The following is a 14,490-nucleotide window of genomic DNA, read 5'->3' as shown; positions in this document are numbered from 1 at the left end:
TATGTGTTGTGTGTGTGTTGTGTTATGTGTGTTATATGTGTGGATGTGTTGTGTATGTGTGGTGTGGTATGGTGTGTGTTATGTGTGCTGAGTGTTGTGTAAGTTGTGTTGTATGTATTGTGCATGTTTTTGTGTGTGTACTTTGTGTGTGTTATATGTGTGTTGTATTGTGTGTGGTGAGTGTTATATATATTGTATGTGTTATGTGTGTGTGTTGTGTTGTGTGTGTTGTGTTTATATGTGTTGTGGTGTGTATATGTACTCATGTGTGTGCATGTTTATGTGTGTGTGTGTGTGAAGTCTTGAAATGTCAAGTTTAGGCTTTTTCAGTGGAGAGTTAGGAATTATAAAATAGAAATCAAACGGTTAATTCAGACTAGTCCTTTTAATTAAAACTCAAGATGACCCAGTTTTTATCTGATAACTCCAGTCTTACATCATCTGTATCTCTTTTCTCCATTCCAAAATTGGTTTGTTTCTAAGGATACCAACAGAACACTCACTTGTTTTATCCTACAAAACATATCTAAAAATTTCAGTATGAACTTTATGCAAAAATACTAGAAATATTGTATTATTTATCTATTTCTTCTTTGTTTTTAGGGGATTTTCTACAAGGATTGCATTATCAAATGATTGTGCTACAAAGTCAGTTGAAATAATTTGTGAGTCATTTTTAGATTGGGCTGTTTAATGAGAAGTAATTTTTCAAAGTTTCATTTTGTTGCATAGTTACTTAAAATACACACCTTCTAGTCAAAGACACAAAATAAAAATCTGTTCAGAGCAATGTTAACTCTTGCCTGTGTTTCTTCTCCATTCTTTTCCTATACCATAAGTTTAAGTCTACTTTTGATATAGGTGTGGTGGTGCATGTTTGTAATCCCAGCACTTGTAAAGCAGAGGTAGAAAAACCAAGAGTTGGAGTTTAGCCTGAGCTACACGGGAATACCATCTTAATTTCTTTTTCTTTTTAAATTTAGTGTTCTATTGTTTTTATTTTTTTCTTGTTTTTAGAACATGTTAAAAAAACACGTTGTTTACAGTGGGCCAAGGTTACTGGCAGGCAGTCTGAACTGGCAGAGTCTGGTCTGAGACAAGAAGGGGGTTGGAGATGCACGACATATCTGGTGTTGTGGTAGCTATGGCAACCATGGTGGAGACAGGCTACTGTTTTCTTACTGGAAAAACAAGACGGTTGGGAGCGTCTTAGGGAGGCTAATGGCAGTGAGAGGGAGGGCAGAGTGAAGACTCCTTCATTCAACAATCTTTGCAGACCTGCTACTGTTTGGAAATATTGATGGAAGCAAGACTACCGAGTCTTAGGGAAAGTGTGGCTTTATAACCAGGGTATGTGTTTATTACAATACATTGGTCCTTTGCTGTAACATAGATCTTGACCACTCTGACAAAGGGCTCACTGTGATGCATTTGGTGACAGTACTTGCACATAAACCTGTCTCAAGAACTCCCTTTCAGCTGGACTCTGACACACCGTGCAGTGTGAAAGGATACAGATGTCAGAGGCTATGGTTCTACTCCATCAAATACATGACTGTGACTTTTGTAGCCAATCAGAGGGATCAAGGAGGAGTTTCCCTTAAAATATAATCATGTCAGAGAAATACAATAATGGGTCATGAAATACTGTATTTCATCAGACTTAAGATCCAATGGGCTATAAGATATAGTGTTATTTTGTATATTATCAAGAAGGAAAGTACACATGCATTAGATGGTGGCAGAATACAAAATTAATTTCAACTTCAGAGATGTTGAAATGTGAAGATAGGCACGTTAGGATCAATGGTGTTTGTCTGGCCCACCTTGTGCTTGGTTCTTTTTGGTTATTTTTCAAGACAGGGTTTCTCTGTGTAGCCCTGGCTATCCCGGAACTCACTCTGTAGACCAGGCTGAAGTCACACCTACCTATGCCTCTCAAGTGCTGGGATTAAAGGCATGTACCACCATCATCTACTAAAACCTGTTGACAGGTATTTCTGCCTCTATTTCCCTGATGAGGACCACAGGCAAGGTAAACATCAGTCACTGAGCTGATAAGTGGGGCAAGTAGCTCAGGTTCCCAAGCATTTTTTTCCCTCTTTCAAAACCACAATCACCTGTCACCTTTGGCAGCGACGACGGTTCGGAGTTTGGAGTAGTTATGTGGAGGGTCCTGTCCCGGGGCCCTTGTGTGACAGACACTAGCTGTGCCTGCCCCACATGCAGACTTCCCTGAGGCTGGAGGATTCATCTGGAAGGAATCTTGCCCCGACTGTTGCCATGCTGGTGCTGGCTGCTCCCTGAGATCTTCATTCTTGGCCTTTCTGTGGGGCTGCTTGGGTGTCCTGGCTCATGGTGTCTGGCTTCCTCTAGACTCGGTGACCCAAGAGACAGATGGAGTGTGCCATGCCATTTATGGTCTGTCTTGAAGGACACACAGTCCTGCTGGACAAACTTCTGTCCGTTCCTGAGGCTCCCTAGTCAAGCTGTGTCTTGATAAATCGTGACATTTCTGTGCCTCTGCGGCAGATGACCTTCCGACATGGGCAACCGCTCTCAGCGTGTAGGTAATGAGACAAAGCCCGATCTAATCTGATCTGTTCTCATTGGTGGCTTGGTCTTGAGGGCCACCAATGAGAATTCCTGGAAAGAAGCTGTGTCTGTAGAGACTGACTATCAGAACCTCAGCAACGTGGAGAGGTTGGCTAATGATCTTCTGATCTTATCTTGAGCTAGCTTTCCTTGTCTACCTCTCTGTTGGAACTAACATCTGTGACTAATGTAAAAACTTTTAGGAATTTATTAACTTAGCAGACTACTACCTTCCCCAGGGCCAAGAGCTAAAAATGTTACCAGCTAGCTTCTGAGGCCTATAGGAAAGCTTACACCATCTTGCTGTCCCTGCCTCTATGATATACCCACCAATGTATTTTAAACCTGCCTTGATTTATGACTTTCTTTGTTCTGTAAAACTATAAACTGTCATGAAACTGCTTCTATTTTGGAACATGGAGTTTGGGCAAACCCTAGTCTGTGTCCCCAGACCATGGACACTCCAAGTGGCTCCAGAATAAACTATCTCTCATTCCCTTTATAGTGAGAGCTGTGTTGTTTGTGACATCGTCATGGTCACTGCTCATGTAGCAATCCTTCACATCTACGTTAAGGCAAGGCCTGGCCTGCTCCTAACTCAGCTAGGTTTGGCCTTGAAGTCTACAGAGTATTCAACCATGGTGGAGGAGGTAAAGGGGAGGTGGGGCTGGCCCCGACCAGGAGGGGCAAGCCTTTGGACAATATGCAAAAGGCCAAACCAAAGACCCAGGACAGACACAGGCAGGAATCTTTGCCAGAGGGATCCCCCAGGGATAGTTTTGAAAAAATAGGACAAAGGACATCTCTGTGTTCAAGGGAGCCAGTCCAACTGCTTTTTTAGAATCCATGGGGCAGGTTCTGCCACCTGAGGGAAGTTAGTGGCCCGATGCTGAGATAAGGCTTCTAATCTCAGCAGGGACTCAGGCGCCAGGAAAGCTAGATCACAGTTGTATTGACTGACCAGAACAGCAGAAACAGGAAGGAACAGAGCTCAGTGAGGCTGAAGGCCCAGAGCTTGAAAAAGGGCTCATCAGACCTCAGGCCACTGTATGAGGCAGCCTGTGCCTGGTGGAGGTTGGGACCTGGTCCTCTCAGGCGATCTTTATCTGAAGATAATCTGCAACCTAGAAAAGGGAGGTCCCATCCTTAGGCGAGGAGTGTGCACTGGACAACTCTGTTCTCCCTAGTCTGTTTCCTGTCTATGTTTTCTGAGCTCTCCCTCCTATTTAGGAGTTCTAGAAAGCTTTTGTTAGTTTTGCAGCACGAGATACATCATGTAGCCTCTGCCTTCCTCAGTTTCCCTTGCAGGTGTTCAACCTTTTGACACCGTGACATGACATCGTCACCTGCAAAGTTCACAGTCTAGAACTGTGTGATTGAGTTGTGAAAAAACAAATTGTAATCATAATGTGTTAAGTGACTTTATGGTTTGCGGTTGGCTACATTCATATCTATCCTAGTACATATTCAACCCTTGAGTCACAGGCTGGGTAGTCTGCAGATAAATGGAATGCTGTCTCCATAGGTTAGGTGTTATGGTTAAGACTAAGTGACTCACAAAGTTGGATTCAGAGCAAATTAATTCCCTTGCTTTTAGTGTTCCCTAGGCTGGGGACAGAACACCATTTTAGCAACTGAATGTTGCCGTTCTTTTCCCATCTTATAGCAATAATGTAAGTGTGGTCTCTAATTTTCTAAAAGTTGTTCTAGACATGAACTTAACCCCTTAGTTGACTTTCCAACAATATATTGAAATATATGCTGACATTATTTTTAAATTGCTATGCATATTTAATAACATTGAATATTAATAAAAGATGTATCCCAGAATTCCTCATTGCACAAGGCAAGGAAAGACAGTGTAGTGATGGAGAAAACTAAATATTTTGAACTTGGCTGTTTGCAGGGAGAGTCGTTGGGGAATGTTTGCAGGCAGGCTGATTTGTACTCTGGGGACCACACTGCTGCGGGGCCTTTTTAAGAAGAATCTTTTTGAGGATTATATTTAACACTAAATGATTACTATCTAGAAAATAGTTTCCCTTAGTTTCTGGACAAGCGCTTTAATTTATGTTTAACATCTCTGCACAAGAATTTGTGTGTGTGTGTGTGTGTGTGTATTTTTTTTTTTTTTTGATTAGGTTTTTTCGAGACAGGGTTTCTCTGTATAGCCTTGGCTGTCCTGGAACTCACTCGGTAGACCAGGCTGGCCTTGAACTCAGAAAGTCGCCTGCTTCTGCCTCCCAGAGTACTGTGTATTGTTTTGACACAAGGTATGGTTTGTCTGACTAAGAGCACTGTCTTCTTACTGTATTCTCCTAAGTCAGAGTTTATTAACCTGTGAATATTTACCTCTTTGGCCAATTTCTCTCTCCAAAAATATTTACATTACAGTTCATAACAGTAGCAAAATTACAATTATGAAGTAGCAATGAGATAATTTTATAGTTGGGGGGGTCACCACAACATGAGGAACTGTATTAAAGGGTTACAGCTTTAGGAAGGCTGAGAACCACTCTGTCCATGGGCTACAGGTGTGTGAGATCATGTCTGGCTCAAAAGTATCTTTTAAGGACACACTTTTTTTCCAAGACAGAGTCTCACTATGTAGCACTGGCTGGCCTGAAACTAGCTGTGTAGACCAGGCTCAGACTCACAGAGATCCATCTGTCTCGGACTCCCAAATACTGGCATTATAGGCAGGTGTCACCACACCTGAAAATGTTTTATTGTTTTTAATATGCTCTACTGCCACTATTTTGTTCTAAACTACTAGAGCACAGGCATGCAGAAGAAGAATGTATATTCTATCGTGATCAAATAGTTAAGCAGTTAAGGACCAGGGAAGTGGCTCAGCTGCATAAAGCATTCGTTGCTAGCTAGGCCCAAGGAAATCCTGAAGACTTAGTTGCCAGGGCCCCTGGGTCACACATGTTTAATCCCAGGCACACTGTTGCTTCTTCTTGAAGTCTGCCTTATGTTTGAGTTCCATGCTTTCTTCGTGCTTTTTCAGCCCCTGGGTACTGCTGCTTCTGTAAGTTTCAGTAAGAACCAACTTTCGTTCATGGGGTGCTTGCATTATGCCAAACAATGAGTTAAGCACTTTGCATAACTTGGGTTTATGGTACTTTTGTTTACCTCCATTTTTTAGTTGGGGACACCTAATCTTTAGCAGGATGATGTGATTTGCCTCAAGTTCCCACAGCAAGGTATTCACAGAGCTGGGGCTGAGCTGAGGCGGTCTGGCTCAAGACCCCTCGCTTGCAAGGATTAGCATGACCTGTTTGGTTGTCCAGTTTCAAAACTACGAGCTTTGTTTGGTAGGATTTGTCTTTGATCTCAGTGCTCCCCACGTATTAGTATAGTGCTTGGCACTTAGTTCTTGGTAAGTGTTCATGGGAAAGATACTAAGAGACACGGGCTTCGGGGAATACTTTCAGACAAGAGAACATATTCCAAAAATCTGAATGAGTAGATAAGGCTGCTCTTGGCACATAGTAATTGCTCAATACATCCTAGATATTAAAATCATTTACTGAGGACTCGCAAGATGGCTAAGTGGATAAGGGTGATTGCCACTGAGTTTGAGAACTTGAATTCTATCCCTAGAACCCACATGGAGGAAGGAGAGAACTGAGTCTTTCAAGCTGTCCTCTGATCCACACATGTATGCTACAACACATACATGCTCCCATACATAAACAAATAAATAATTTAAATTTATACTCAGCCTGTTGAGGGGCTGAGTATATAGCTCAGTTATTAAAGTGCTTACCTAGCCGGGTGGTGGTGGTACACACCTGTAATCCCAGCACTCTGGGAGGCAGAGGCAGGTGGATTTCTGAGTTCGAGGCCAGCCTGGTCTACAGAGTGAGTTCCAGGACAGCCAGGGCTACACAGAGAAACCCTGTCTCAAAAAAAAAAAACAAAAAAAAAAACAAAAAAAAAAACAAAAAAAAAACCAAATCAAAAAAAAAAAAGTGCTTACCTAGCATTCATGAAGCCCTGGATTCGATCCCCTGCATCACATAAAGCAGGCATGGTAGTATCTGCTCGAAACTCCAGCAATCAAGACTTGGAGCAGGAGGATCAGTTCAAGGCCATCCTTGACTTCCAGAATGAATTCAAAATCTGGGATACGGGAAACCCTGTTCCCCCAAAATAAATTAAAACAAAACCAAAAGCAACAAAACTTCAAAAATTACTGCTGAAAATAAAAATACATTCATTTTATAAGAACAGGTCTTCATTAAGATGTACCTTAATTATTGATTGCTAAGTGTCACATATTTTCATCAGTTTAGAAGGAGGTTAATCAGCATTTTGAAATTTGAATATGTACAAGAGGAATACTATTTTTTTTCTTTTTTGATTTTCTGTGACAGGGTTTCTCTGTGTAGCCCTGGCTGTCCTGGAACTCACTTTGTAGACCAGGCTGGCCTTGAACTCAGAAATCCACCTGCCTCTGCCTCCCAAGTGCTGGGACTAAAGGCGTGTGCCACCACTGCCTGGTGAGGAATACTATTTTTGATAAAAGTTTTCCTTTGAACTTTGAGCTGAGTTTACTTGGAATGGGAATATAGTTAAGTAGAAGAGTTGGATTTAAGCAATCTGCAATGCGACATTGTAAGAGCATAAATGACCGGGACATGAGGGGACTCCTTATCAGATGTGACCAGGCACCACAGCCTGAGGACAAAAGCCAGCTGCCAGATGAGAGGAATATTATGATTTTAGTATAATATGAAACTTGATTCTGTCTCTCTCTCTCTCTCTCTCTCTCTCTCTCTCTCTCTCCAGTATCTAAATTGATTTCACATTAAATGCTTTATAGATAGAAACTGTGCCCTAGTGCCCATTTATGGGATATCGTACCATGAATGACTTTGAGCTACTAGGTCAAGTAGATTACTGTTATTGTTGTTATTGTTACGTTGCCTGTCTTCCCATTATGCAAGTGTCAGCTGCATGCTGATACCTCTCCCCACGGAAAGCACTCTGCATTTATGTGGGGGCTGTAAGGCCTCTCTTGCACTGAGCCTAGGTGTGATGGTGACAAGATGCTCCTAAAAAAGATAAAGGTGGAAGTGTCATGACTTATTTCTGGAAAAATAAAAGGGAGGGAGCTGAGCTCCTTCCTTTTCCTTCTTCCTGTGACCTTAGCTGTGTGTAATCTCTGGGAGCTACTTGGGACAATGACGTAACTGGCACTGGAGACCACTAATAGCACAGTGATGCAGAGGGATCCTAAATTCTTAAGCCTAGGGCTGGAGAGATAGCTCAGCGGTTAAGAGCACTGACTGCTTTTCTGAAGGTCCTGAGTTCAAATCCCAGCAACCACATGATGGCCCACAACCATCCGTAATGTAATGAGATTTGACACCCTCTTCTGGTGTGTCTAAAGACAGCTACAGTGTACTTACATATAATAATAAATAAATCTTTAAAAAAATTCCTAAGCCTAAGGAACCTTCTGCCCCACCTTCTAGCTTTCGCTGAGTTCCCCCCAATCCCCTTTCAAATGTAAGGTAATTTGGGCCAAGGGACATAGTTAGGTCTAAAACTGTGTGTGTGCTTATTAGCATGTGATTCCAGCATATAGTTCATGTTTCTAAGCCTCACTTTTATTAATTAATTAATTTATTTAAAATTGTTTTTAATTTTTTGTGTGCCTCAGGATTTCTGTTGCCATGTAACTAAAGCCATGGGCAGGAAAGGGTTTATTTCAGTCCTTATCAAGACCGATTAGCTTCCTGCCTTGAGTTCCTGTCCCGACTTCCCTTCAGGATGGACTACAACTGGATGCTGAAATAAACTCTTTCCTAGGCAAGTTGCTTTTGGTCCTGGTGGTTATCACAGCAATGCAAACCCGAGACACTGCCCAACGACGACAGGCAGAGTAACAGACAGGATAAAGCTAGAGTCTGAAGCTCTACTTATATCTGGTCTGTGCAGAGCATGAGCAAGTTCCAATCCTACCAAAGCTGGCTGTACACCTAACTCTTCAGCCTTACTGACCTTGAGAGCCTCAGGTGGGTAGCTCTGGCATGTGGCTGTGGTGACACACCTGTTCGGCTTCTTGAATCCATATGCCTTTGTGGGCCTGTGCATTTTTCTCTTACCTGAGGCTAACTCTCAGAGTTTCTAGCTTATTTTACCACTTTTCACAGGGCATAGGTGTTCCAGGAATAAACTCCTCACGGGCCAAATTTCAATCCATAGGTGTGGTGGTTAATCTAGCATCAACCTGATTGGATCAGAAACAACTGAGCATGTCTGTTCGGGTGTTTCCAGAACAGATGGACTGAGAAGAGAAGATCTCCGAATGCGGGTGGTTCTAATTCCTGGACTGGGGTCTCAGACTGAATGAAAAGGAGGGAGGAAGAAAGGAGAACTCGGGCTAAGCGTTTTCCTTCCCCTTTCTCTGCAGGGATGTGAACCAGCTGCCATACACGCCTGCCATCACAGCCTCAAGTCCCCCTAGCACCATGCCTTTACCGCCACGAGGGACCATATCCTTAAACTATGAGGAGAAGTAAATCCTTCTTCCCGAAACATTGCTTCTTATTAGATATCTGGTTGCAGCAACAAGAAAAGCAATTGATACAGCAGGAAATGGGGGTAAGGGTAGAGCTGGTGGATATGTTGCTCCAGCTTCCCCTCCATGTACTATTTACAGTCATAGCGTTCATAGTTCATCTATCTATCTATCTATCTATCTATCTATCTATCTATCTATCTATCTATCTATCTATCAATCTATCCACCCATCTGTCTATCTACCCGTCTATCTATCTATCTATCTATCCACCCATCTATCTATCTATCTATCTATCTATCTATCTATCTATCTATCTATCTATCTGTCTGTCTGTCTGTCTGTCTGTCTGTCTGTCTGTCTGTCTGCCTGCCTATCTATCTATCTATCTATCTATCCATCCACCTGTCTATCCATCCACCCATATGTCTGTCTATCTATCTATCTATCTATCTATCTATCTATCTACTATCTATCTATCCATCCACCCATCTATCCATCCACCCATATGTCTATCTATCTATCTATCTATCTATCTATCTATCTATCTATCTATTATCTATCTATCCATCCACCCGTCTATCCACCCACCCATATGTCTATCTATCTATCTATCTATCTATCTATCTATCTATCTATCTATCTATCATAGCTTGTTCAGGTGTGTTCTGCATGGCCAACGTGGACGCACTAGTCAGGCTCTGCTGTCATGGAGATGTATCACCATGATCTGTACACTTCTTTGCCTTTGCTTCCCATTCTCTGTCTTCCTCAGTTTCCCCTTTATTCCTTCTGCCCTAGGACCACACCCTTTATGACCACACAGCTATTTGCATCCTAGGGAATGCAAAATGAGCTGTAGCTCTTGGGCAGTGAGTTGAGTGACATAGAGTTCCTGTTTCCCCAGTGACTTGCAGCTTAGGTTTAGAGACAGACACATGATGCTGAGAGTCCCAAGTCACTTGTTGCAGCTCTCGGCCATGTCTTAGAGCCCCTAACATGTGGAGAGTTGTCTCTAGTTCTAGTGATCTCTTCTTATCCTACTGTCCAAAGTCACTTTGGTTGGTTTGTCATGGTGAGAACCTCAGAGGTTTGTTTGTTTGTTTGTTTTGTTTGTAGCACTTTACTTTACATGGAGGTTAGCATTTCCCCTGGGATTTCAATTGCATATCTTCAACATGTTTCTGTTGCAGTAGGCATTTCTTTTAGAAAATACATCATTCAATGTTTCCTTAACAATCATAGTGGAACATCAGCACTCTGTGTTCCTAAAACCAAATCTCTGTAATTTTCCTTCCCGTTCATTCAGAGCGAGGGGACTGTAATGATGTTATTTACTGTCAAATAGTGTCTGGGACAGTTATTTGCCTGATTATAATCTAGCTGTCCAAACAGCCTAATTACCTAGCTATGTGGTGCTTTGTTGGTGGGTCTTTGTGACTGAGACGTTAATATTTCTCAAAATGATTATTTTTAGGTAAGGACAACAATGTGACTAAAACTGTACAGTAGCTACTCGACAGAGGAAGACAGCCGTCTGCAGGGCAAGCTCTCTCTATTTTAGATGGGTTGTTTTGTTTTCTCATGTGGATTTAAGCAGAGTAAAAGATCTCAACACTATGGTCTAAGTCTCAAAGCTCACAACAAAATTGCTGATTCAGGCCAGGGAGGTGGCTCTGTGGGAACAGCACTTGCTGCCAAACCCGCACCCAAAGAGAATTGACTCTGAAAGTTGCTCCTGTTTCTACACACAAACCCTTGTCCTGACATTTGTGCAACACATACATACACATATATACACACATGCACACATATACACATACACACATATACACATACATACACACATATACACACATAAACACGCATGCACAGAGTAAGTAAAAACTGTTATATTTTTGTTTTGTTTTGTTTTTTGAGATACGGTTTCTGTGTGTGGCACTGGGTTTCCTGTAACTCACTATGTAGACCTGGCTGGATTTGAACTCACAGGGATCCTGCCTCTGTCTCCGAGTGCTGGGAGACAGAATCCCTTTTTTTTTTTTAAGTGAGAACTAATTCATTTTGTAAGGTTTTTGGAGGTCTTCCCCTCAGGAGCATCTTAACTGGGCAGTTCTCTTCCAGGCTCTTTTATGAGTTTATAGTAAGATGTTGGTCCTTAGAAGCCTTGACGGGGGTGGGAAGACTCAATCCCCAAGTGGATCACTTACCTACATTCACAAGTTGGTCCTGGTTGTCAGAGGGTGTCAGTTCCTTACCCTCTGGAATTTTCCATGGGACTGCTTTGCTAGTCCCTTGACTATGGTACATGGTTTCTTCAGAGTGATTCAAGAGACAACCAAGACACAGTGGTGATGTTTGTTGAGTATATAGCCTCGAAAGCTACATTGTCATTCCTGATGCTTTCTATGAAGTACTCAGACCAACCCTGATGAACCATAGTCGAGGACTGTGAGTACAGACTTGTGGGCTAGGAGATAAGACTCATTAGGGAGCCATTTGATGGCTGGCTAGCCTGTTAAATAGTACTGGCTGTTTTTCCTACAAGCCTTCTAACCGTGGAGTCATCTAAATGCACATGGACCCAACTGGGACAAAATGTTATTTTGTTTATTGACATTCTCAACTTTTGATATCAGCATGGATCTGCAGGGATGATGTCAAGTGGCCTTTTCCATGTTCTCTGCTGGAGGGACCTTTACAGGAAGCAATTACAAGTAAGGCCAAGAGAGGCCCACTGGGAGGCCTACGGTGATGGGTTGACACCTTCTGTTCTTTTCACGTAAAGCCTTAGTAACTCAGGGTTACCATGACCCAGCATTCTGGCAAGGTTTTAACAGACATTTCCATGATTCTACAAAAGGGCACTGGGCTCACCCATGCTCACAATCCAGGCCATTAGGAACGATCACTTCTCGGCACTGCCCTGCAGCCTTCTGGGTCAGTGTCACCTACTGGATCCACAGCCTCTGCTCTCTCCACGCATATCATCGCCATCATGAGAATTCCAGTCTCCACCAGACGTTTCACCAGGAGCCAGAGAGGCTGGGCCAGGACCGTTGCCCTGCATATAAGCCAGTGGTCCTTTCTATAGCCCCATGTTCTTCATCGCTAAGGTCCTGAGCAACACCAGTGCTTAGCCCATTAGAAACCCTTTCCTGCAAACACTCCATCTCCAGGTTTGATAGCTGCCTGCCCAAGATTCCCACATAGAAGCAATGTTGGAGGCATACTTCAGTCTAAAGCTATAATCCCAGAAAAAATATGCCTCCGAAGGAGACTGAAAGATTACTTAGGAAATGGAATCTCCCCCTCTTCCAGAAGACAGTGTATAAAGCAATGTTAAATATTGTCTTGGTTACTTTTAAATTGCTGTCATAAAGCACAAAAAAAACTTATAAAAGGAAGTATTTAATAGGGCTGACGGTTTCAGAGGGTTAGAATCTGACTGCAGATCAAAGGCACACTGGAAGAGCTGAGAGCTCACATATTATAAATGGGAGGCAGAGAGAGCAAACTGGGAATCGCAAGTCTTTTGGATCCTCAAAGCCTTTCTCAGTAACACACCTCCTCCAACAAGGCCTACACCCCTGATCCTTCCCAAATAGTTTTACCAACCGGGAAGTAAGTATTCAAACATTTGAGCCTTTGGGGTCATTCTCATTCAAACCACCATAAATGCAAGAACAAAAACAGTCTCCCTATCGCCAACACAAACACTCTACTATGACCATCACCAACAAAAATTCAAACCAGATATGAAAACAAAATATCTTCAAAGCTACACATAGTACATACTTCTAACACCCATCAAGATCAAGTGGGGAGATCTGAAGTTTTAGGCCAGTTTGGGCTATGTAGCAAGACACGATGTTTTAGAAAAATGAAATTAATTTAAAATATTTGGTGGTAGAATATTTTATTTATAGTACAAACCACCCCAAATTACCTCCTTCCCTCTCCCTTTCTCTCCCTCTTTCTATTTGTTCTCTCCTTTCTTCGGATAGACTTTATTTTTATTGATAACAGTTTTATATAGTATATTCTGATCACAGTTTCTCCTCTCTTGTCTCCTCTCAGATCTTCCCCACCTCCTCATCCTTCCAACTCGGTGCCTTTATCCTCCATCTCTTTTTAGAAAACAAATAGGCAAATAAAAACAAACTCGAGTAAAAATGAACAAATGAACAAAAACAATAAAAAGCGTGAGAAGCACATACACATGTGGATTGTGGGCCCACCCCCCCAAAACGCATAAAAATGCAAAAAATCGGAAACCATGGTTTACAGGCAAAAGACCACCTCCAAAAGTACCACTGAGCTTGCTCTGTGTGGGCCACCCACTGAGGACACGAGTCCCTGGATGGTCCATGGTCTTTCTCACTCTGCCCATTGTTCAGTTGTGGGTCTCTGTATTAGTTCCCATTTATTGCAGGAAGATATTTCCCTGATGATGGCTGAGCAAGACATTGATCTAAAGATGTAGTAGCACCCAAGACATCATCATCATCATCATCATCATCATCATCACCATATTTAGCATGGTTTTAGATTCATAGCAAGACTGAGCAAAAGACACAGGGACTGCTCCTGTATCCCTCACCGTCACACACAAGTATCCTCCCCCATCATCAACTTGATGAACCTCCATTGATGGGTCATCACCACCTGATGTGTATAGTTCACGTAGCTTTACTTTTGGTGACTTAGCTCCTGTGAATGTATGCCACACTCCTACTATTGTGGTGTGATACAGGGAAGCTTCACCATCTGAACAGGCCTCCTGGACCTGCTTACTCATTTGTCCACCTCCACGAAGTCCTTACACTACTGACTTTATTATTTTTCACTCTCCATAGTTTTGCTCTCTTCATGGATCACACTGTTGGAGTCATGGAACCCGTAGCCTTCTGATTGGTGTGTTGTACTTCAGCTGTCCATTTACATCTCTCTCCAGGTCTTTCCACCTCTAAGCAGCTCATCTTTCTTTGATGATGAATCGTATTGTTCATCAATCCATTGACCAAAAGTCATGTGTGTTGCTTCCAGATGTTGACAGTTATGAATCAACATGCTGCACACATCTATTTGTAGGTTTTCATCTATTTTATCCAGTGGTTTTGCATTAGACAAAACCAACATGTTCTAATTTTTCTACCTACTGGATTTGGCATTCTGTTGTGGTCTCAGTTTATAACATTGGATTAATGTACACACATAAAAAAAAAAAACCCAAAACAACTTTAGTCCTCACAAGTGTGCATCTTATTATGTAGTCCAGGTTGGCTTTGAACATGTGACAATCCTATCTCAGCCTTCTGAAGTTTTAAAATCAGCTTTTGGTTCCTGCATTTCAA

Source organism: Apodemus sylvaticus, chromosome 16 (genome assembly GCF_947179515.1).
Source record: "Apodemus sylvaticus chromosome 16, mApoSyl1.1, whole genome shotgun sequence".
NCBI classification, from domain to species: Eukaryota; Metazoa; Chordata; class Mammalia; order Rodentia; family Muridae; genus Apodemus; species Apodemus sylvaticus.
The sequence above is the reverse complement of the archived record's forward strand: the minus strand, read 5'-3'. Positions refer to the sequence as shown.